We start from the raw sequence: 23001 nt of genomic DNA, 5'->3' as shown, positions 1-23001 counted from the left end.
CATGGTCTTTGTCGCCCAATGGAGCCCAAAGGAGATTTTTTATGCTTACCGTAAAATCTCTTTCTCGAAGGATCCATTGGGGGACACAGCTCCCACCCTTTTTTTTGGTGTTCCTATTTCAGTTATCTGTCCGAAGGTGTGTTCAGTTGCCTTTTCTTCTGATTGCTCGAACAGTTTGTGGTTTTCTCTTGACCTGTTGGTCTTCTCCTATTGCTCTGGGACTAAAACTGATTAACTCAGGTGCCTGTGGGCGGGTATACCCTGCTGGGAGGAGCCAACTTCTCTTGTTGCCATAGTGTCGAACCTCCTAGTGACAGCAGCATACACCCATGGTCTGTGTCCCATGGTCTGTGTCCCCCAATGGATCCTTCGATGGATCCTTTACGGTAAGCATAAAAAAATCTTCTTTTTTCATTTGCTCAGCCCACTGTTCCAAAGATCTGTCAAATACCAGTGGGGTGTAAATGCTCACTGCACCCCTTATTAAATTCTGAGAGGGGTGTAGTTTCCAAAATGGGGTCACATGTGTGGCGTCCACTGTTCTGGAACGACGGGGGGCTTTGTAAATGCACATGGCCCCTGACTTCCATTCCAAACAAATTCACTCTTCAAAAGCTCAATGGCGCTCCTCCTATTCTGAGCCTTGTAGTTCGCCAGCAGAGCACTTGGCGTCCACACATGGGGTATTTCCATACTCAGAATAAATGGGGTTACAAATTTTGGTGGTAATTTTCTCCTATTACCCCTTGTAAAAAATGTAAAGTTTCGGGAAAAAACAGCATTTTAGTGAAAAAAAATTTTTTTTTCATTTACACATCCAACTTTAACAAAAAGTCGTGAAATGCCTGTGAGGTGTTAAGGCTCACTGTACCCCTTGTTACGTTCCTTGAGGGGTGTAGTTTCCAAAATAGTATGCCATGTGGGTATTTTTTGCTGTTCTGGCACTATAGGGGCTTCCTAAATGCGACATGCCCCCCAAAAACCATTTCAGCAAAATTTGCTTTCCAAAAGCCAAATGTGACTCCTTCGCTTCTGAGCATTGTAGTTCGCCCGAAGAGCATTTTACATCCTAACATGGGGTATTTCCATACTCAGAAGAGATGGGGTTACAAATTATGGGGGGCATTTTCTCCCATTACCCTTTATAAAAATGGTAAATTTGGGAAAAACTGCACTTTAGTGACATTTTTTTTCACTTACACATCCGACTTTAACGAAAAGTCGTCAAACACCTGTGGGGTATTAAGGCTCACTTGACCCCTTGTTACGTGCCTTGAGGGGTGTAGTTTCCAAAATCGTATGCCATGTGGGTTTTTTTCTGCTGTTCTGGCACCATAGGGGCTTCCTAAATGTGACATGCCCCCCAAAAACCATTTCAGAAAAACTCACTCTCCAAAATCCCATTGTCACTCCTTCCCTTCTGAGCCCTCTAGTGCACCCACAGAACACTTCACATAAAAATATGAGGTATTTCCTTACTCGATAGAAATTGGGTTACACATTTTTAGAGGATCTTTCTCCTTTTACCCCTTGTAAAAATTCAAAAACTGGGTCTGCAAGAACATGCGAGTGTAAAAAATGAAGATTTTGAATTTTCTCCTTCACTTTGCTGCTATTCCTGTGAAACACCTAAAGGGCTAACGCACTTACTGAATGTCATTTTGAATACTTTGAGGGATGCAGTTTTATATAATGGGGTAATTTGTGGGGTATTTCTAATAAGAAAACTCTTCAATTCCACTTCAAACCTGAACTGGTCAATGAAAAATTCAGATTTAGAAAATTTTGTGAAAAATTGGAAAATTGATGCTGAACTTTGAAGCCCTCTGGTGTCTTCCAAAAGTAAAAACATGTCAACTTTATGATGCCAACATAAAGTAGACATATTGTATTTGTGAATCAAAATATAATTTATTTAAAACCGAATGACCATGTATTCAGGAGTTCGTCCGGCGCAGAGAGGAACCATCAGGAAGCCAAGTAAAATCAATGGATTTATTAAATGCAACGCGTTTCGCTGCGCATGCGCAGCTTCATCAGGCATGACAAGAGAAGGCTGGTAACAGATATATATACCTCCAGGAATTAACCATTAGAGTACTTTTATGAAAGAGTTGTTGCATAAAATTACATGTCCACATATGAATGTGACAATATATAGAAAAATATAAATAGACAAACAACAATCACAAGAATAAAACAATAATATAGAAGTACAATGGAATCGCATTAAACATATAATTATCGCATGTGGTGTGAATATACCCCACATGCGACTTAAGCAATCACACCGCTTTGTCACCGGTGCGGCATTCAACAACGCAAGTTGAATATTGTTTCAAAATATATAGTATAAAAAAATATGGACCTATAAGATACCATACGTGTTAGTTCAGAAAGCAAAAATTTAATTATATATCGCTGCACTATCTAAATGGGTAATGACAGTACAAATAAAATAGAATGAACAGTGCGGTATTACATATGGCAACTGACCCGAGGGCGACATGTGAACACTACTTAGAAAAGAAGGAGGGGAAATGAACTAGAATAACTAGTGCGGTATTGAATACAGCACCCGGCCAAGACGCAAGGTGTGAATACTCGTAGAAGGATGACAACATATTTATAAAATCAAACTTTGCAAACAGCAAATTAAATAAACATACAGAGGTTTCCGTATACAAAGAAGAAAAAGGAAAAGAAGAAAGGAAAGAGGAGAACCTAGATAATAGAGCATGAATAATAATAGATAAACAGTAAAAATAAAATGTGACAAAAGACATACCTATAAACCAATTTCAATAAATAGGTAAGAGAAAAGGAGACAATATGCTGAATAAGACGCTCCAGGATGAACAGCACAGAAGCAACAACGAAAAAAACGGGTATAAATGTAATATTTTGGAGATTAATCTATTAGGAGAATTGTAATATTATAGACCCTAATTTATCGGATTATTTAACTGTATCGATACATTCATTAAAACCTTGAGGGTGCAAAGTATGTAATTTGTGAATCCAGAAGGATTCACGATTATTTAATCTTTGTATTCTGTTAGGTAAATGAATGGGGATAGTTTCTAAAATAATTAATTTCAATGTTTCAGTGTTTTTTTGATGGTGAAGAGTGAAGTGTCGGGACAAACTGTGCAACAAAAAAACATGTTTTATGTTCCATCTGTGTTTGTTCATCCTGGAGCGTACAGTTTGTGTGGTGCGGCCGACATATTGGCGGTCGCAACCACAGGTTAATAGATAAATAGCAAAAGTGGTGTCACAATTTAATGAATCTTTTATTTTAAATGTTTGTTGTGTGAAATAAGAAGAAAAAGTGTCAGTTTGAATGATCCATTCGCAGCAAAGGCAGCGACTTTTTTTTACAGGGGAAACAGTATGGTTTAAAGGTACGAATATTCTGTGGAGTCGGATGTTCGGAAAATCTACTGGGGGCTAACAAATTGCTAAGATTTTTAGAGTGTCTGTAAGTGACATTAGGAACTGAGGGAATTATTTGATTTAGAATTTTATCATTTTGGATAATGGGCCAATTCTTAGTTAGTATTTTTCTAATATTAGATGCCTCAATATTGAAATTTGTAACAAAATTATATCTAAAGGGGTTATGAGGCTGATTGGAGCTAGGTTTTTTGGGAATAGATATAACCAAATCAGATTGTTTTTTATCCTTCACCTTCATATATTCCTGGGTTAAGAGCGATCTAGGATAGCCCTTCTGGATGAAGCGTTTTTTTTAAATATCAGCTTGGGAAATAAAATCTGAATCAGAAGTGCAGTTTCTGCGAATTCGTAAATACTGGCCGAATGGCACCCCTCTTAGCCAGCTTGGATAGTGTGCGATGTCGAACTGCAAGAAACTGTTAATATCAACAGATTAAAAAAAAGTCCTAGTGGAAATAGTGCCATTATCTGTTTTATGGATATCAAGATCTAAAAAATTGAATGGAGCTTTCTGCATAATGCATAGTGAATTTTATGCCCCATGTATTAGTATTCAGCTCATTTACAAAAAGGTCAGCTTCATGTTTGGTACCTACCCAGATCAAAAAGAGGTCGTCTGTATAACGACGAAAGAAAAAAACAAACTTAAAATACAGGGACTGTGCCATAATTAGGGACTCGAAACCTAGCTCCAATCAGCCTCATAACCCCTTTAGATATAATTTTGTTACAAATTTCAATATTGAGGCATCTAATATTAGAAAAATACTAACTAAGAATTGGCCCATTATCCAAAATGATAAAATTCTAAATCAAATAATTCCCTCAGTTCCTAATGTCACTTACAGACGCTCTAAAAATCTTAGCAATTTGTTAGCCCCCAGTAGATTTTCCGAACATCCAACTCCACAGAATATTCGTACCTTTAAACCATACTGTTTCCCCTGTAAAAAAAAGTCGCTGCCTTTGCTGCGAATGGATCATTCAAACTGACACTTTTTCTTCTTATTTCACACAACAAACATTTAAAATAAAAGATTCATTAAATTGCGACACCACTTTTGCTATTTATCTATTAACCTGCGGTTGCGACCGCCAATATGTCGGCCGCACCACACAAACTGTACGCTCCAGGATGAACAAACACAGATGGAACATAAAACATGGTTTTTTGTTGCACAGTTTGTCCCGACACTTCACTCTTCACCATCAAAAAAACACTGAAACATTGAAATTAATTATTTTAGAAACTATCCCCATTCATTTACCTAACAGAATACAAAGATTAAATAATCGTGAATCCTTCTGGATTCACAAATTACATACTTTGCACTCAAGGTTTTAATGAATGTATCGATACAGTTAAATAATCCGATAAATTAGGGTCTATAATATTACAATTCTCCTAATAGATTAATCTCCAAAATATTACATTTATACCCGTTTTTTTCGTTGTTGCTTCTGTGCTGTTCATCCTGGAGCGTCTTATTCAGCATATTGTCTCCTTTTCTCTTACCTGTTTATTGAAATTGGTTTATAGGTATGTCTTTTGTCACATTTTATTTTTACTGTTTATCTATTATTATTCATGCTCTATTATCTAGGTTCTCCTCTTTCCTTTCTTCTTTTCCTTTTTCTTCTTTGTATATGGAAACCTCTGTATGTTTATTATAATTTGCTGTTTGCAAAGTTTGATTTTATAAATATGTTGTCATCCTTCTACGAGTATTCACACCTTGCGTCTTGGCCGGGTGCTGTATTCAATACCGCACTAGTTATTCTAGTTCATTTCCCCTCCTTCTTTTCTAAGTAGTGTTCACATGTCGCCCTCGGGTCAGTTGCCATATGTAATACCGCACTGTTCATTCTATTTTATTTGTACTGTCATTACCCATTTAGATAGTGCAGCGATATATAATTAAATTTTTGCTTTCTGAACTAACACGTATGGTATCTTATAGGTCCATATTTTTTTATACTATATATTTTGAAACAATATTCAACTTGCGTTGTTGAATGCCGCACCGGTGACAAAGCGGTGTGATTGCTTAAGTTGCATGTGGGGTATATTCACACCACATGCGATAATTATATGTTTAATGCGATTCCATTGTACTTCTATATTATTGTTTTATTCTTGTGATTGTTGTTTGTCTATTTATATTTTTCTATATATTGTCACATTCATATGTGGACATGTAATTTTATGCAACAACTCTTTCATAAAAGTACTCTAATGGTTAATTCCTGGAGGTATATATATCTGTTACCAGCCTTCTCTTGTCATGCCTGATGAAGCTGCGCATGCGCAGCGAAACGCGTTGCATTTAATAAATCCATTGATTTTACTTGGCTTCCTGATGGTTCCTCTCTGCGCCGGACGAACTCCTGAATACATGGTCATTCGGTTTTAAATAAATTATATTTTGATTCACAAATACAATATGTCTACTTTATGTTGGCATCATAAAGTTGACATGTTTTTACTTTTGGAAGACACCAGAGGGCTTCAAAGTTCAGCATCAATTTTCCAATTTTTCACAAAATTTTCTAAATCTGAATTTTTCATTGACCAGTTCAGGTTTGAAGTGGAATTGAAGAGTTTTCTTATTAGAAATACCCCACAAATTACCCCATTATATAAAACTGCATCCCTCAAAGTATTCAAAATGACATTCAGTAAGTGCGTTAGCCCTTTAGGTGTTTCACAGGAATAGCAGCAAAGTGAAGGAGAAAATTCAAAATCTTCATTTTTTACACTCGCATGTTCTTGCAGACCCAGTTTTTGAATTTTTACAAGGGGTAAAAGGAGAAAGATCCTCTAAAAATGTGTAACCCAATTTCTATCGAGTAAGGAAATACCTCATATTTTTATGTGAAGTGTTCTGTGGGTGCACTAGAGGGCTCAGAAGGGAAGGAGTGACAATGGGATTTTGGAGAGTGAGTTTTTCTGAAATGGTTTTTGGGGGGCATGTCACATTTAGGAAGCCCCTATGGTGCCAGAACAGCAGAAAAAAACCCACATGGCATACGATTTTGGAAACTACACCCCTCAAGGCACGTAACAAGGGGTCAAGTGAGCCTTAATACCCCACAGGTGTTTGACGACTTTTCGTTAAAGTCGGATGTGTAAGTGAAAAAAAATGTCACTAAAGTGCAGTTTTTCCCAAATTTACCATTTTTATAAAGGGTAATGGGAGAAAATGCCCCCCATAATTTGTAACCCCATCTCTTCTGAGTATGGAAATACCCCATGTTAGGATGTAAAATGCTCTTCGGGCGAACTACAATGCTCAGAAGCGAAGGAGTCACATTTGGCTTTTGGAAAGCAAATTTTGCTGAAATGGTTTTTGGGGGGCATGTCGCATTTAGGAAGCCCCTATAGTGCCAGAACAGCAAAAAATACCCACATGGCATACTATTTTGGAAACTACACCCCTCAAGGAACGTAACAAGGGGTACAGTGAGCCTTAACACCTCACAGGCATTTCACGACTTTTTGTTAAAGTTGGATGTGTAAATGAAAAAAAAAATTTTTTTCACTAAAATGCTGTTTTTTCCCGAAACTTTACATTTTTTACAAGGGGTAATAGGAGAAAATTACCACCAAAATTTGTAACCCCAGTTTATTTAATTTGCTGTTTGCAAAGTTTGATTTTATAAATATGTTGTCATCCTTCTACGAGTATTCACACCTTGCGTCTTGGCCGGGTGCTGTATTCAATACCGCACTAGTTATTCTAGTTCATTTCCCCTCCTTCTTTTCTAAGTAGTGTTCACATGTCGCCCTCGGGTCAGTTGCCATATGTAATACCGCACTGTTCATTCTATTTTATTTGTACTGTCATTACCCATTTAGATAGTGCAGCGATATATAATTAAATTTTTGCTTTCTGAACTAACACGTATGGTATCTTATAGGTCCATATTTTTTTATACAATATATTTTGAAACAATATTCAACTTGCGTTGTTGAATGCCGCACCGGTGACAAAGCGGTGTGATTGCTTAAGTCGCATGTGGGGTATATTCACACCACATGCGATAATTATATGTTTAATGCGATTCCATTGTACTTCTATATTATTGTTTTATTCTTGTGATTGTTGTTTGTCTATTTATATTTTTCTATATATTGTCACATTCATATGTGGACATGTAATTTTATGCAACAACTCTTTCATAAAAGTACTCTAATGGTTAATTCCTTATTTGGAATGTCTGTTTTATTTACAAGCAGAGAGCTTCAAAGTTAGAAAAATGCTAAATTTTTAATTTTTTCATCAAATTTTGGAATTTTTCACCAAGAAATATTGACAAAATTTTACCACTAACATAAAGTAGAATATGTCACGAAAAGACAATCTCGGAATCAAAATGAAAGGTAAAAGCATCCCAGAGTTATTAATGCTTGAAGTGAAAGTGGTCAGATGTGTAAAAAACGCTCTGGTCCTACAGTGAAAAATGGCCTGGTCCTTAAGGGGTTAAACTCCTTCACTTTATTTGCAGCGACCACTTCTGCAAGAAGGCTATTCCATGCATCCACTACTCTCTCAGTAAAGTAATACTTCCTGATATTACTGCAGAAACCTTTCCCCTCTAATATAAAACAATGTCCTCTTGTGGTAGTTTTCCTCCTATATAAATCTCCTCTCCTCCTTTACCGTGTTGATTCCTTTTATATATTTAAAAGTCTCTATCATATCCCCTCTGTCTCTTCTTTCTTCTATACATGTTAAGGTCCTTTAATCTTTCCTGGTAAGTTTTATCCTACAATCCATGTACTAGTTTAGTATCAAGAGAATCAAACAAAAGTGTCACTCAAGTATCCTACAGACAGTGCCTAGTGCATAAGAAGACTAGCATACAACATATACATAGCAGCAAACAATTGTAAACAGAGTTGTGGTGCAAATAGTGCAAAAAAAAGCATGATCACAAGTATATACTTACATATATATACGTACATGGTAATAAAACAGGCACAGGGTACCAGAGCGACACCACCCCAACGCAATGTTTTGGCAAACCTTTGTCGAGGGCATGCGTCTTTCCAACAGGATATGCTATTTATATCCCCACAGACCAATCATCAGTAGCCACATCATAGTGCTTAATTATAAACATCCGTTTTACCTGAGCACAGCGTTGTTACGGCGCTCACGCCGCCGCATGTCCCGACATCACTGACTTCTGGGTATCGCGTCAGAGACCCGGTCAGCTGACTGGATCACATGACGCTGCACACCCGCTGTCACGTGAGTCGGGAGTTGGCGCGCGCGTACTGCGCTGGACTCAATACTTTGCCGAAGCAAAGTTTGTATTACCCCGGAGCCGGCTCCTATGGAGCATGTGCAGTAGAGTAAAGAATGAATAAGATATGGTGCCAGCAGTAGTTGTGTGTGAAAGTGATGCAGAATATATGAGAAGATATGAGATGTCTTCCTCCAATAGAAGGATATATGGATATCTCATATGTCTGTACAGTGGTCCCTCAACATACGATGGTAATTCGTTCCAAACGACCCATCGTTTGTCGAATCCATCGTATGTTGAGGGATTCGTGCAATGTAAAAAGTGCATTTAATACTCACCTGTCCCCGCCGCTCCGGACCGCGTCCTCACCGCTCCCGATGCTGTCCCAGGGGCTCCCGATGCTGTCCCGCTGCTCCGGCGTCTTCTTCGGGATCCTCCGGCTTCTTCCGCATCTTCTCCGGGGTCCGGGCCTCGCTTTCTAGTGACGATATTACGTTGCTGCGCTGGGCCGGCGTGCGCAGCGACGTAATAACGACGCCGGAAAGCGAGGCCCGGACCTCAGAAAATATGCAGAAGACGCCGGAGGATCATGAAGTGGACCCGGAGCAGTGGGGATAGGTAAGTGAACCTGTCCGAGATGCTTAAACTGCTATCTGACAGCAGCTTAAGCTTTTTGCGCTGTCGGATAGCAGTTAATGCGATGGCCCCGACATATAAAAGCATCGTATGTCGATGCTGACATCGACATGCGATGGCCTCTGAGAGGCCATCGTATGTCGATTTGATCACATATCGGGGCCATCGCATGTCGGGGGTTACTGTATTATACCAGGGCCACAGTGTGTGACAGTATTATATTCAGGGGTACAGTGTGCGGCAGCAGTGGCGTAGCTATAGAGGTTGCAACGGTCGCCATGGCGACCGGGCCCCTACACCAGGGGGGCCGCAGGGCCCCCTTGCCATATTTACAAAAAAGAAAACCACCCTGGCAGTTCTGCTTCCCGGGAGACCCCCTTCTCTGGTGGTGCTGAAGGGGGGTCTCGTTTAGTCTGGTCCCCCGGCCCCAAGTAACGTCGGCTGGGGGAAGGGACACTGCCGCTTTAAGAGCAGCAGACGTCGGAAGCACGTACCTGACGTCACAGTCCCTGCCCCAGCTGCGCAGGAGGATGTGGACATCCCGCCGCCGTCTAGAGATGCTGCATCCTCCCTGCAAGACGAGGAGGAGGACGAGGCTGGAAAACAATGATGGAGGGTCAGAGGTGAGAGTGGCGGGGGAGGGTTTGCTGGCTAGAAGAGCATGGAGCAGTGTTTCCCAACCAGGCACCTGTGGCCAAACTACAACTCCCAGCGTGCCTGGACAGCCAAAGGCTGTCAGGGCATGCTGGGAGTTGTAGTTTGGCCACAGCTAGAGGCACCCTGGTTGGGAAACACTGGCATGGAGTATGACAGAGGGGAGGGGGGAAAGGAACGTGGAGGACAGATGGGGGGGGTGGTGGTTGGAAAAGGAACATCGTGGAGGACAGGGGGGGGGGGGTTGGAGGGAGGAGCATGAATAAGCCCCCCTCTGACCTCCTTTTCCAATACCCCCCTGAAAAAGGAGCATGGAGGAGGGGAGGGTGTTGGGAAAAGGAGCATGGAGGAGGACAGGGGGGGGGGGGGGGGGGGTTAGAAAAGGGGCATGAAGTGCCGTTCATTTACGGCATGGCTATGAAGTTAGCGCTCCTGCGCTCACTTCATAGTAGTTGCACATAGTGACATCCTCTGATCTTAGAAGCCAGTGTTTTCCAACCATGGTGCCTCCAGCTGTTGTAAAACTACAACTCTCAGCATGCCTGGACAGCCAAAGGCTGTTTGGGCATGTTGGGAGTTGTAGTTTTGCAACAGCTGGAGGTGCCATGGTTGGAAAACACTGGCTTACAGTAAATATCTTAAAGGAGTACTCCGGGATGCAAAAATTGTCATTCAGACTGCCAGCAGTAAAATAACAAATATACATACCTGCAGTCTCTCCCCTGGTCCCTCCAGTAACCCGCTCTGGCCTCCGCCGCGATCCTTTTCCTGGTTGCCGGTGGTTGGTGAGGCATACTGACAATCATCGGCAACAGGGAAGCCCCGCCTCGGCCAGGGATAGGCTGAGCGGCAGTGTGACTCACCGACCACCGGCAACCAGGAAAAGGATCGTGGCGGAGGCCGATCCCCTGGTGCGTATATATATATATATTTATTATTTTACTGCCGGCGTCTGAATGAAAATTTTTGCATCCTGGAGTACTCCTTTAAGTTAGAGAAAAAAATTATATATTGTGGAAACCTCTCTTATCATAAATCAGATTAACATCAGGGTAGGGTTACATGTAATAGATCCGCAGCGTATTTTACGCTGCGGATCCGCCGATGACTTGACTCTATAGAGTGCCTCCTGCTGTTTCCCCCCCTGTGTGCTGCTCACAACAGCAATCTGCCACTAACAAGCAGCCACACAGGGACCGGCGAGTCACCGCGGGCACATGCTGTGTACTCTGAGACATCGTGGAGCAGCAGATTGCTGCTGTATGCAGGACACGGGGGAAAACAGCTGGAGGCACACTATAGGGTCAGGTCATTGACGGATCAGCAGAGTAACATACACTATTGATCTGTTACATGTGACCCTACCCTAAGGGTGCATTCACATGTGTGTATTTTTGCTGCATATTTGCTTCAGCAGATTTTGCTGATGTGTGTGCATCTATGATGTGTGTATGTACTGTATGTATGTATGATGTGTGTATGTATGAATGATGTGTATGTACTGTATGTATGATGTATGAATGTGTGTAAACAAGATGTATGTATGATGTGTGTAAACAAGATGTATGTATGATGTGTGTAAGCAAGATGTATGTATGATGTGTGGAGATGTATTCTGTTGGGGGGATCTGGAGGCAACGGGTGTATGTATGATATGTGTGTGTATGATATGTGTGTGTATGTATGTATTATGTATGTGTGTGTATGTACTGTATGAATGATGTGTGTGTATGTACTGTATGAATGATGTGTGTGTATGTGGCAGTATTATATTCAGGGGGTACAGTAGGAGGCAGTATTATATATAGGGGTACAGTAGTTGGCAGTATTATATTCAGGGGGTACAGTAGTTGGCAGTATTATATTCAGGGGGTACAGTAGGAAGCAGTATTATATTCAGGGGTACAGTAGGAGGCAGTATTATATATAGGGGTACAGTTGTGGCAGTATTCAGGGGGTGCAGTAGGAGGCAGTTTTATATTCAGGGGGTACAGTAGGAGGCAGTATTATATTCAGGGGGTACAGTAGGAGGCAGTATTATATTCAGGGGGTACAGTAGTTGGCAGTATTATATTCAGGGGGTACAGTGGGTGTCAGTATTATATTCAGGGGGTACAGTAGGATGCAGTATTATATTCAGGGGGTACAGTAGGAGGAAGTATTATATTAAGGGATACAGTAGGAGGCAGGATTATATTCAGGGGATACAGTGTGTAGAAGTATTATATTCAGGGGGTACAGTGTGTGTCAGTCTTATATTCAGGGGGTACAGTAGGAGGCAGTATTATATTCAGGGGGTACAGTAGGTGGAAGTATTATATTTAGGGGGTACAGTAGGAGGCAGTATTATATTCAGGGGGTACAGTAGGTGGAAGTATTATATTCAGGGGGTACAGTAGATGACAGTATTATATGCAGGAGGTACAGTGGATGGTAGTTTTATATTCAGGGGATACAGTAGGTGGCAATATTATATTCAATGGTACAGTAGGAGGAAGTATTATTTTCATGGGTACAGTAGGTGGCAATATTATATTCAGGGGTACAGTAGGAGGCAGTATTATATTCAGAGGGGACAGTAGGAGGCAGTATTATATTCAGGGGATACAGTGTGTGGAAGTATTATATTCATGGGGTACAGTAGGTGGCAGTATTATATTCATGGGATACAGTGTGTGGCAGTATTATATTCAGGGGTACAGTCAGTGGCAGTATTATATTTAGGGGATACAGTGTGTGGCAGTATTATATTTAGGGGTACAGAAGGTGGCAGTATTATATTTAGGGGTACAGTCAGTGGCAGTATTATATTCATGGGATACAGTGTGTGGCAATATTATATTCAGGGGTACAGTCAGTGGCAGTATTATATTTAGGGGATACAGTGTGTGGCAGTATTATATTTAGGGGGTACAGTAGGTGGCAGTATTATATTTAGGGGTACAGTCAGTGGCAGTATTATATTCGGGGGGAACAGTAGGTGGCAGTATTATATTCAGGGGGTACAGTAGGTGGCAGTATTCAATGCAGGAGGTACAGTGGATGATAGTTTTATAATCAGGGCATACAGTGGGTGGCAGTATTATATTTAGGGGTACAGTCAGTGGCAGTATTATATTCAGGGGGAACAGTAGGTGGCAGTATTATATTCAGGGGGTACAGTAGGTGGCAGTATTCAATGCAGGAGGTACAGTGGATGATAGTTTTATAATCAGGGCATACAGTGGGTGGCAGTATTATATTTGGGGGTACAGTCAGTGGTAGTATTATATTCAGGGGGTACAGTGGGTGGCAGTATTATATTCAGGGGAAACAGTGGATGGTAGTTTTATATTCAGGGAGTGCAGTTTGTGGCAGTATTATATTCAGGGGGTACAGTATTTAGCAGAATAATAATGATTACTGTCTTCATACAGAGGATGAGGATCTACTGGCAAAGTGAGAACCTATGATGTCCGGGCGTCAGACTCTGCAGAGAAGATGGAGCTGGAAGATGTCCTGACGTCTGGACCAGATGAAGAAGAAAAGAAAAGACAACAGAGAAGACGTCACTCAGGTCACTGATATCATTGTGTATTCTCCTGACTGTCCCATCAGCTGTAATCACTTGTAAGTTCTGCAGTGATCATAGGTGACGCTGTACCCTAATCTGTGGCTCTCCAGCTGTTGCAAAACTACAACTTCCATAATTCCTGAGGCTCTCCAGACATGATGGGAGTTATAGCTTTATAAAAACTGGAGAGCAACTGGAACCAAGGTAATAGGTGGGGGTCCCAGCAGTTGGACCCACTCCAGAAAAATGTGCTGCTTATTCTTCAATGCCTGGGCCTATGTTTTGTCTGTCCGGCCCTGCCTGTTAGTCACTTATATAGTTGTGTATTCTCCTGACTGTGTCCCTTCAGTGCTGTAGTCACTGATATGTTTGTGCGGCTGAGTAAGGAGTTGTCCAGGATTGGGGAAGCGGGTCGTCGGGTGGTGGTGGTGGGGGGGACCCAGGCCAATTTTTCGCACCAGGGCCCTGGGGTTTCTAGCTACGCCCCTGTGCGGCAGTGTTATACCAAGGGTACAGTGTGTGGCGGTGTTATACCCGGGACACAGTGTGAAGCAGTATAATATGCAGAGGCATAGTGTGGCAGTATTATGTTGGGGGCACAGTGTGGAGCCGTATAATAACTGGGGCACAGTGTGTGACAGTATTATATTCAGAGGCACAGTGTGCAGCATAATATACAGAGGCATAGTGTGGCAGTATTATATTTAGGGGCACAGTGTGTAGCAGTATAATAACTGGGGGAACAGTATGTGACAGTATTATATTCAGAGGCACAGTGTGAAGCAGTATAATATGCAGAGGCATAGTGTGGCAGTATTATATTGGGGGCACAGTGTGGAGCTGAATAATAACTGGGGCACAGTGTGTGACAGTATTATATTCAGAGGCACAGTGTGCAGCATAATATGCAGAGGCATAGTGTGGCAGTATTATATTTAGGGGCACAGTGTGTAGCAGTATAATAACTGGGGGAACAGTATGTGGCAGTATTCAGGTCATACAGGGAACAGTAGAGCTACATCCTCCACACTCTCTCGTTTTACTCTGTGACTTATTAGTAAGGTAATAATGTTCTACAACTGGCAGTGCCCATTCCTCCATGGCATGGCGGCCGCTAGGTGAACCAGACCTTAATGTGCATTTCGGATTTTCCCCGGATGGCAGACCTGGATATGCAGACACCTACTAAATATAGTTGAGTACCCCTGCTATAGACTATAGTTCTGAACGTAGGGAAACGTTGGATTACAGGGTGGTATTTTAGGTCCTGTGGTTTGTGGTTCCTTTGGTGTGCAGCTGGCAGGAGAGCACTTCTATCTTTATTCTATGACATTAAGAATGAGCATGAAAGCTAAAATGTATAATTCATGCAGATCATAGGAAGTAATACATTATTACCCCTCACAGTCCGGTATATGTTATATATCCATTCCTGTTTAATAACAGTAATAGTAAAATTCTTTTTTAAACAAAGTTGTTTTTTTTACAGGACAATTTGTATATTTTTAAAAGTGTTTTTATTTTTAAATTAATTAATTAATTAATTTTTTAATAAATAATATTTATTAATTTATTCAGAAAGGAGTAGATACACATTATTTATAAAACACTTACAGTATTTTTCGCCGTATAAGACGCACTTTTTCTTCCCCAAAGGGAAAAAGTCGGTGCGTCTTATACGGCGAATACACCCCTATCGCGGCGGTCCCTGCGGCCATCAACGGCCGGGACCCGCGGCTAATACAGGACATCACCGATCGCGGTGATGCCCTGTATTAACCCTTCAGACGCGGCGATCAAAGCTGACCGCCGCGTCTTAAGGGGAAAGTGACACTAACCCGGCTGTTCAGTCGGGCTGTTCGGGACCGCCGCGATTTCACCGCGGCGGTCCCGAACAACCCGACTGAATAGCTGGGTTAGTGCTTACAGGACACCGGGAGGGACCTTACCTGCCTTCTCGGTGTCTTCTCCGTTCAGGGATCCCCTTCCTTGTCATCACGTCGTCGCGTACGTGCGTCTGCGTGCGTAACGACGTGATGGCGGCGACGGAGAGCGAGGATACCCGGCCGGCAGCAGAGACATTCTGGAGCGACGGCGACAGCGATGGAGCGACATCCAGGGCAGCGGTGACGGGTCCGGAGCGGCAGGGACACGTGAGTATTACCTCCTATGCAGTGGTCTTCAATCTGCGGACCTCCAGATGTTGCAAAACTACAACTCTCAGCATGCCCGGACAGCCAACGGCTGTCCGGGCATGCTGGGAGTTGTAGTTTTGCAACATCTGGAGGTCCGCAGGTTGAAGACCACTATTGGGTTCAAAATCTTTATTTTTTTAGATTTTGCACCTATAAATTGAGTGCGTCTTATACGCCGGTGCGTCCTATAGGACGAAAAATACGGTATGTAATCTAAACACAATGTAATCTAAAATCTTGTTTCCGTAAAAAAAAATTGTCAATTTCTACCTCTTAGGTACTATATAATATTACATGGTATTGTCTCTTCTATTAACACTCCCAGAATCCTAGATAAAAAAATAAAAATAATAATTAATCATAGCCTAGATTAATCAAAAAATATAAATAAATCCAATTCCGCCTGGTATTGTCGCAGGCGGAATTGTCAGAACTATTAAAATATAATGTTAATGATCCCGCATGGTGAATAGAGTAAATGTAAAAAAAACAAAACAAAAAAGATAACTAGCCAGAATTACAAATTTTTGGTCATATCACATATCACTAAAAAAAATTATGAAAAGTGGTACAAATAAAAACTACAGACCTCAAAAAATGAGACATGTATGTATAAAAGTAAAAAAAGGTTTGAATTTCCTTCTTCATTTCCCCCACAAATAATGTTTTTTTTAATGTTTTGCTGTATATTTTATGGTAAAATGACAGATGTCATTACTAAGTACAATTCGTCTCACTAAAAAACAAGCCTCATATGGGTCTGTGGATGGAAACATAAAACCTCTTAAAAAGGTGAGGTGGAAAAAATAAAAAGGCAAAATTTTAAGGGGTACTCCGGTGGAAATGTTTTTTTTTTTTTCAAATCAACTGGTGCTAGAAAGTTACCGTAAACAGATTTGTAAATTACTTCTATATAAAAATCTTAATCCTTCCAGTACTTATCAGCTGCTGTATGCTCCACAGGAAGTTGTATTTCTTTCTGGAGTTCTTTTCAGTCTGAACACAGTGCTCTCTGCTGACACCTCTGTCCGTATCAGGAACTGTCCAGTGCAGTAGAGGTTTGCTATGGGAGAGCACTGTGGTCAGACAGAAAAGAACTCCAGGAAGAAATACAACTTCCTCTGTAGCATACAGCAACTTATAAGTACTGGAAGGATTAAGATTTAAGTAATTTACAAATCTGTTTAACTTTCTAGCACTAGTTGATTTAAAAAAAATTGTTTTCCACCGGAGTACCCTCTTTAAAGCCTAATCTTTTAGGTCATCAGCCTCTCCAGCTCATTGCACCCATCCCCACCTCAATCTTTACCTACTGTTACCCTTTCACTCAAAATATCTACCACACAATAACAAAAGGAATTTATAAACTAAAAGGACAGAAGGTGATCTATTGGATGAGATTTGGTGACTGTGGAGGCCATTGGGGTCCAGTATGAGATGATGTCATGTGACCTCATTGTCCTGTTTGAGATGATGCCATGTGGCCTAATTGTCCTGTATGAGATGATGTCATGTGACCTCATTGTCCTGTATGTGATGTCATGTGACCTCATTGTCCTGTTTGAGATGATGCCATGTGACCTCATTGTCCTGTTTGAGATGATGCCATGTGGCCTAATTGTCCTGTATGAGATGATGTCATGTGACCTCATTGTCCTGTATGTGATGTCATGTGACCTCATTGTCCTGTTTGAGATGATGCCATGTGACCTCATTGTCCTGTATGAGATGATGTCATGTGACCTCATTGTCCTGTTTGAGATGATGCCATGTGACCTCATTGTCCTGTATGAGATGATGTCATGTGACCTCATTGTCCTGTATGAGATGATGTTATGTGACCTCATTGTCCTGTTTGAGATGATGCCATGTGACCTCATTGTCCTGTATGAGATGATGTCATGTGACATGGGGCATTATCCTGCTGGAAGTATCATCAGAAGATGGGACCACTGTGGTCATAAAGGGATGGACATGGGCAGAAACAATACTCAGGTAGGCTGTGGTGTTTATACCAGGCTCAATTGGTACTAAGGGGCCCATTATTCCTGCAAATGAGAAGATGTGGGCCCAGAGTGCTACTGTTTGAATGGAACAGTGGTTGAGTATGTGAACTTACACGCCATAGATACTTGAGCCCTGTACAGTACTTGGAAATCCTATAAACTTTGAATCCTATAGACTTTCCAACAGGGGAAATTGGGACCCCTGGTCATGTGTTCGGTGGTGTTCTCACTGGTCGAAGCCCCAACTGATCAGACACTTATCACATTTTCTCATGTTTATTAAAATGTCTTTTATTCTGTTATAGATGTCGAGCACTGGAGCTAGTGAAAAGAGGAGCAGTCTTTACGTAAGGAATGGCAGACTGATGTTCATGAACGCTTTCGTGTACCGTATTTCCTGCTGTTGGTGAATCATCTGTTCAGTCTGAGGCCAGGCAGTTTTTTTCTCATTGTTTAAGATCCAATTAAATAAAACATTTCAGGAAGCGGTACAGTCACGTAAATAAAGTACTGTTATTTATTCAATAAAAACCAATCCAGTAAATTAATATAAACAGTAGAATTTAGCAAACGATTACATGACTTATCTGAAAAGAAGGTTTATTTTTATTCCCTTACAAAAAAAGGCAAAGTGTTTCTTGACCTTCTGATCCTTGAAGATCTTTTACAACATTAGGAGAAAAGTTGATTCTTGAGGCAAGATTTACAGCTAATGACGAACAAGATCCACAACTGGGAGAAAAAGTCTCCTAAGCAATAAATAGATTTTAGATGACATTGGAAAATAAATTTCAGTGCCGAGTTCAGCCAGCGAATGTCTGGCCCAGCAAAGTTTACCGATTCTTGGTACCAATGTTCCATCTGTGGGTGCCCAGTTGGCCCAGCACTCCTAAAATATGCATATGACTTTTCTCCCAACAGATTCCTTCTAATTCTTTCATTAGATTCAGCGGTTCCTCTTTTTGACCAAGACTTGGACTACTTGGACAACAATCTAGTAAAAGCTTATGTAAGCTGTAGATCACACTGAAAGTCTTTGAGGACCACCGATTCTTGATAAACAGAGAAAACTGGGGTTGACTTTCAAAAGAAAAAAAGTATTCCTGGGTATGTTGTCCAAACATACTGTCACGATGCCGGCTGGCAGGAGGTGGATCCTCTGTGCCAGAGAGGGATTGGCGTGGACCGTGCTAGTGGACCGGTTCTAAGTCACTACTGGTTTTCACCAGAGCCCGCCGCAAAGCGGGATGGTCTTGCTGCGGCGGTAGTGACCAGGTCGTATCCACTAGCAACGGCTCAACCTCTCTGACTGCTGAAGATAGGCGCGGTACAAGGGAGTAGACAGAAGCAAGGTCGGACGTAGCAGAAGGTCGGGGCAGGCAGCAAGGATCGTAGTCAGGGGCAACGGCAGGAGGTCTGGAACACAGGCTAGGAACACACAAGGAAACGCTTTCACTGGCACAATGGCAACAAGATCCGGCGAGGGAGTGCAGGGGAAGTGAGGTATACATAGGGAGTGCACAGGTGAACACACTAATTAGAACCACTTGCGCCAATCAGCGGCGCAGTGGCCCTTTAAATCGCAGAGACCCGGCGCGCGCGCGCCCTAGGGAGCGGGGCCGCGCGCGCCGGGACAGGACCGACGGAGAGCGAGTCAGGTACGGGAGCCGGGGTGCGCATCGCGAGCGGGCGCCACCCGCATCGCGAATCGCATCCCGGCTGGAGGCGGTATCGCAGCGCACCGGGTCAGTGGATCTGACCGGAGCGCTGCAGTAGCGAGAGTGTAGCGAGCGCTCCGGGGAGGAGCGGGGACCCGGAGCGCTCGGCGTAACAGTACCCCCCCCCTTGGGTCTCCCCCTCTTCTTAGAGCCTGAGAACCTGAGGAGCAGACTTTTGTCTAGGATATTGTCCTCAGGTTCCCAGGATCTCTCTTCAGGACCACAACCCTCCCAATCGACCAAAAAAAAAGTTTTCCCTCTGACCTTCTTGGAGGCCAGTATCTCCTTTACGGAGAAGATGTCCGAGGAGCCGGAAACAGGAGTGGGAGAAACAAGTTTGGGAGAGAAACGGTTGATGATGAGTGGTTTAAGAAGAGAAACGTGAAAGGCATTAGGAATACGAAGAGAAGGAGGAAGAAGAAGTTTGTAAGAGACAGGATTAATCTGGCACAAAATTTTGAAAGGACCAAGATAGCGTGGTCCCAATTTGTAGCTAGGGACACGGAAGCGGACATATTTAGCGGAGAGCCATACCTTGTCTCCAGGAGAAAAAATGGGGGAAGCTCTTCTTTTCTTATCAGCAAACTTCTTCATGCGTGATGAAGCCTGTAAGAGAGAATTTTGGGTCTCTTTCCATATGGTGGAAAGATCACGAGATATTTCATCCACAGCGGGCAAACCAGAGGGCAAGGGAGTAGGGAGGGGGGGAAGAGGGTGACGGCCGTACACCACGAAAAATGGGGATTTGGAGGAAGATTCAGAGACTCTGAAGTTATACGAGAATTCGGCCCATGGTAGAAGATCTGCCCAGTCATCCTGGCGGGAGGAAACAAAATGCCGTAAATAATCACCCAGGACCTGGTTAATTCTTTCTACTTGCCCATTGGATTGAGGATGATAGGCAGAAGAAAAGTTTAATTTAATCTTGAGTTGTTTACAGAGAGCCCTCCAGAATTTTGACACGAATTGGACGCCTCTGTCCGAGACGATCTGCGTGGGCAACCCGTGAAGACGAAAAATGTGTACAAAAAATTGTTTTGCCAACTGAGGCGCTGAAGGGAGACCAGGAAGAGGGATGAAATGTGCCATCTTGGAGAATCGATCAACGACCACCCAAACAACAGTGTTGCCACGGGATGGGGGTAAGTCTGTAATAAAGTCCATACCAATCAGAGACCAAGGCTGTTCGGGGACAGGCAGAGGATGAAGAAGACCAGCGGGCTTCTGGCGAGGAGTCTTATCCCGGGCACAGACAGTGCAGGCTCGCACAAAATCCACAACATCCGTCTCCAGAGTCGGCCACCAATAGAAACGAGAGATGAGTTGCACGGATTTCTTGATGCCCGCATGACCTGCGAGATGGGAGGAGTGACCCCATTTGAGGATTCCGAGGCGTTGGCGTGGAGAGACGAAGGTCTTCCCTGGAGGAGTTTGCCTGATGGAGGCTGGAGAAGTGGAGATCAGGCAGTCAGGAGGAATGATGTGTTGCGGAGAGAGCTCTACTTCCGAGGCATCCGAGGAACGAGAGAGAGCATCGGCCCTGATGTTCTTATCGGCAGGCCGAAAGTGAATTTCAAAATTAAATCGGGCAAAGAACAGAGACCACCTGGCCTGGCGAGGATTCAGCCGTTGGGCAGACTGGAGATAGGAGAGGTTCTTGTGATCGGTGTAAATAATAACTGGAAATCTTGATCCCTCCAGCAGATGCCTCCATTCCTCAAGTGCTAATTTAATGGCTAGTAGCTCTCGATCCCCGATGGAGTAGTTCCTCTCCGCCGGAGAGAAGGTCCTAGAAAAAAAACCACAAGTAACAGCATGCCCGGAAGAATTTTTTTGTAGAAGGACCGCTCCAGCTCCTACTGAGGAGGCATCAACCTCCAATAGGAAGGGTTTAGATGGGTCAGGTCTGGAGAGCACGGGAGCCGAAGTAAAGGCAGACTTGAGCTGTTTAAAGGCGTCTTCCGCTTGAGGAGGCCATGACTTAGGATTGGCATTCTTTTTGGTTAAAGCCACGATAGGAGCCACAATGGTAGAAAAATGTGGAATAAATTGTCTGTAATAATTGGCGAACCCCAAAAAACGTTGGATAGCACGGAGTCCGGAGGGGCGTGGCCAATCTAAGACGGCAGAGAGTTTGTCTGGATCCATTTGTAGTCCCTGGCCAGAGACCAAGTATCCTAGGAAAGGAAGAGATTGACATTCAAACAGACATTTCTCCATTTTGGCATAAAGTTGATTGTCACGAAGTCTCTGAAGAACCATGCGGACATGCTGGCGGTGTTCTTCTAGGTTGGCAGAAAAAATCAGGATATCGTCCAGATACACAACAACACAGGAATATAAGAGATCACGAAAAATTTCATTAACAAAGTCTTGGAAGACGGCAGGGGCGTTGCACAGGCCAAAGGGCATGACCAGATACTCAAAGTGTCCATCTCTAGTGTTAAATGCCGTTTTCCATTCATCCCCCTCTCTGATGCGGATGAGATTATAAGCACCTCTTAAGTCCAGTTTGGTAAAGATGTGGGCACCTTGGAGGCGATCAAAGAGTTCAGAGATGAGAGGTAGGGGGTAGCGGTTCTTTACCGTGATTTTATTAAGACCGCGGTAGTCAATGCAAGGACGTAGGGAGCCATCTTTTTTGGACACAAAGAAAAATCCGGCTCCGGCAGGAGAGGAGGATTTGCGGATAAAGCCCTTTTTTAAATTTTCCTGGATGTACTCAGACATAGCAAGAGTCTCTGGGGCAGAGAGAGGATAAATTCTGCCCCGGGGTGGAGTAGTGCCCGGGAGGAGGTCAATAGGACAGTCATAAGGCCTGTGAGGAGGTAGAGTCTCAGCTTGTTTTTTGCAAAAAACATCCGCAAAGTCCATATAGGCCTTAGGGAGACCAGTTACAGGGGGAACCACAGGGTCACGGCAAGGAGAACTGGGAACCGGTTTAAGGCAGTCCTTGAAACAAGAGGAACCCCAACTCTTGATCTCCCCAGTGGACCAATCCAGGGTTGGGGAATGGTGTTGAAGCCAGGGTAGTCCGAGGAGAATTTCGGAAGTGCAATTGGGGAGGACCAAAAACTCAATTTTCTCGTGATGAGGTCCGATGCACATTAGGAGGGGCTCCGTGCGGAAACGTATGGTACAGTCCAATCTTTCATTGTTAACACAATTGATGTAGAGGGGTCTGGCGAGACTGGTCACCGGGATGTTGAACCTGTTGATGAGAGAGGCCAAAATAAAATTTCCTGCAGATCCGGAATCCAAGAAGGCCATAGTAGAGAAGGAGAAGGTAGAGGCAGATATCCGCACAGGCACAGTAAGACGTGGAGAAGCAGAGTTGACATCAAGGACTGTCTCACCTTTGTGCGGAGTCAGCGTACGTCTTTCCAGGCGGGGAGGACGGATAGGACAATCCTTCAGGAAGTGTTCGGTACCGGCACAGTACAGGCAGAGATTCTCCATGCGGCGTCGTGTCCTCTCTTGAGGTGTCAGACGAGACCGGTCGACCTGCATAGCCTCCACGG

Source organism: Hyla sarda, chromosome 4 (genome assembly GCF_029499605.1).
Source record: "Hyla sarda isolate aHylSar1 chromosome 4, aHylSar1.hap1, whole genome shotgun sequence".
Classification (NCBI taxonomy): Eukaryota; Metazoa; Chordata; class Amphibia; order Anura; family Hylidae; genus Hyla; species Hyla sarda.
The sequence above is the reverse complement of the archived record's forward strand: the minus strand, read 5'-3'. Positions refer to the sequence as shown.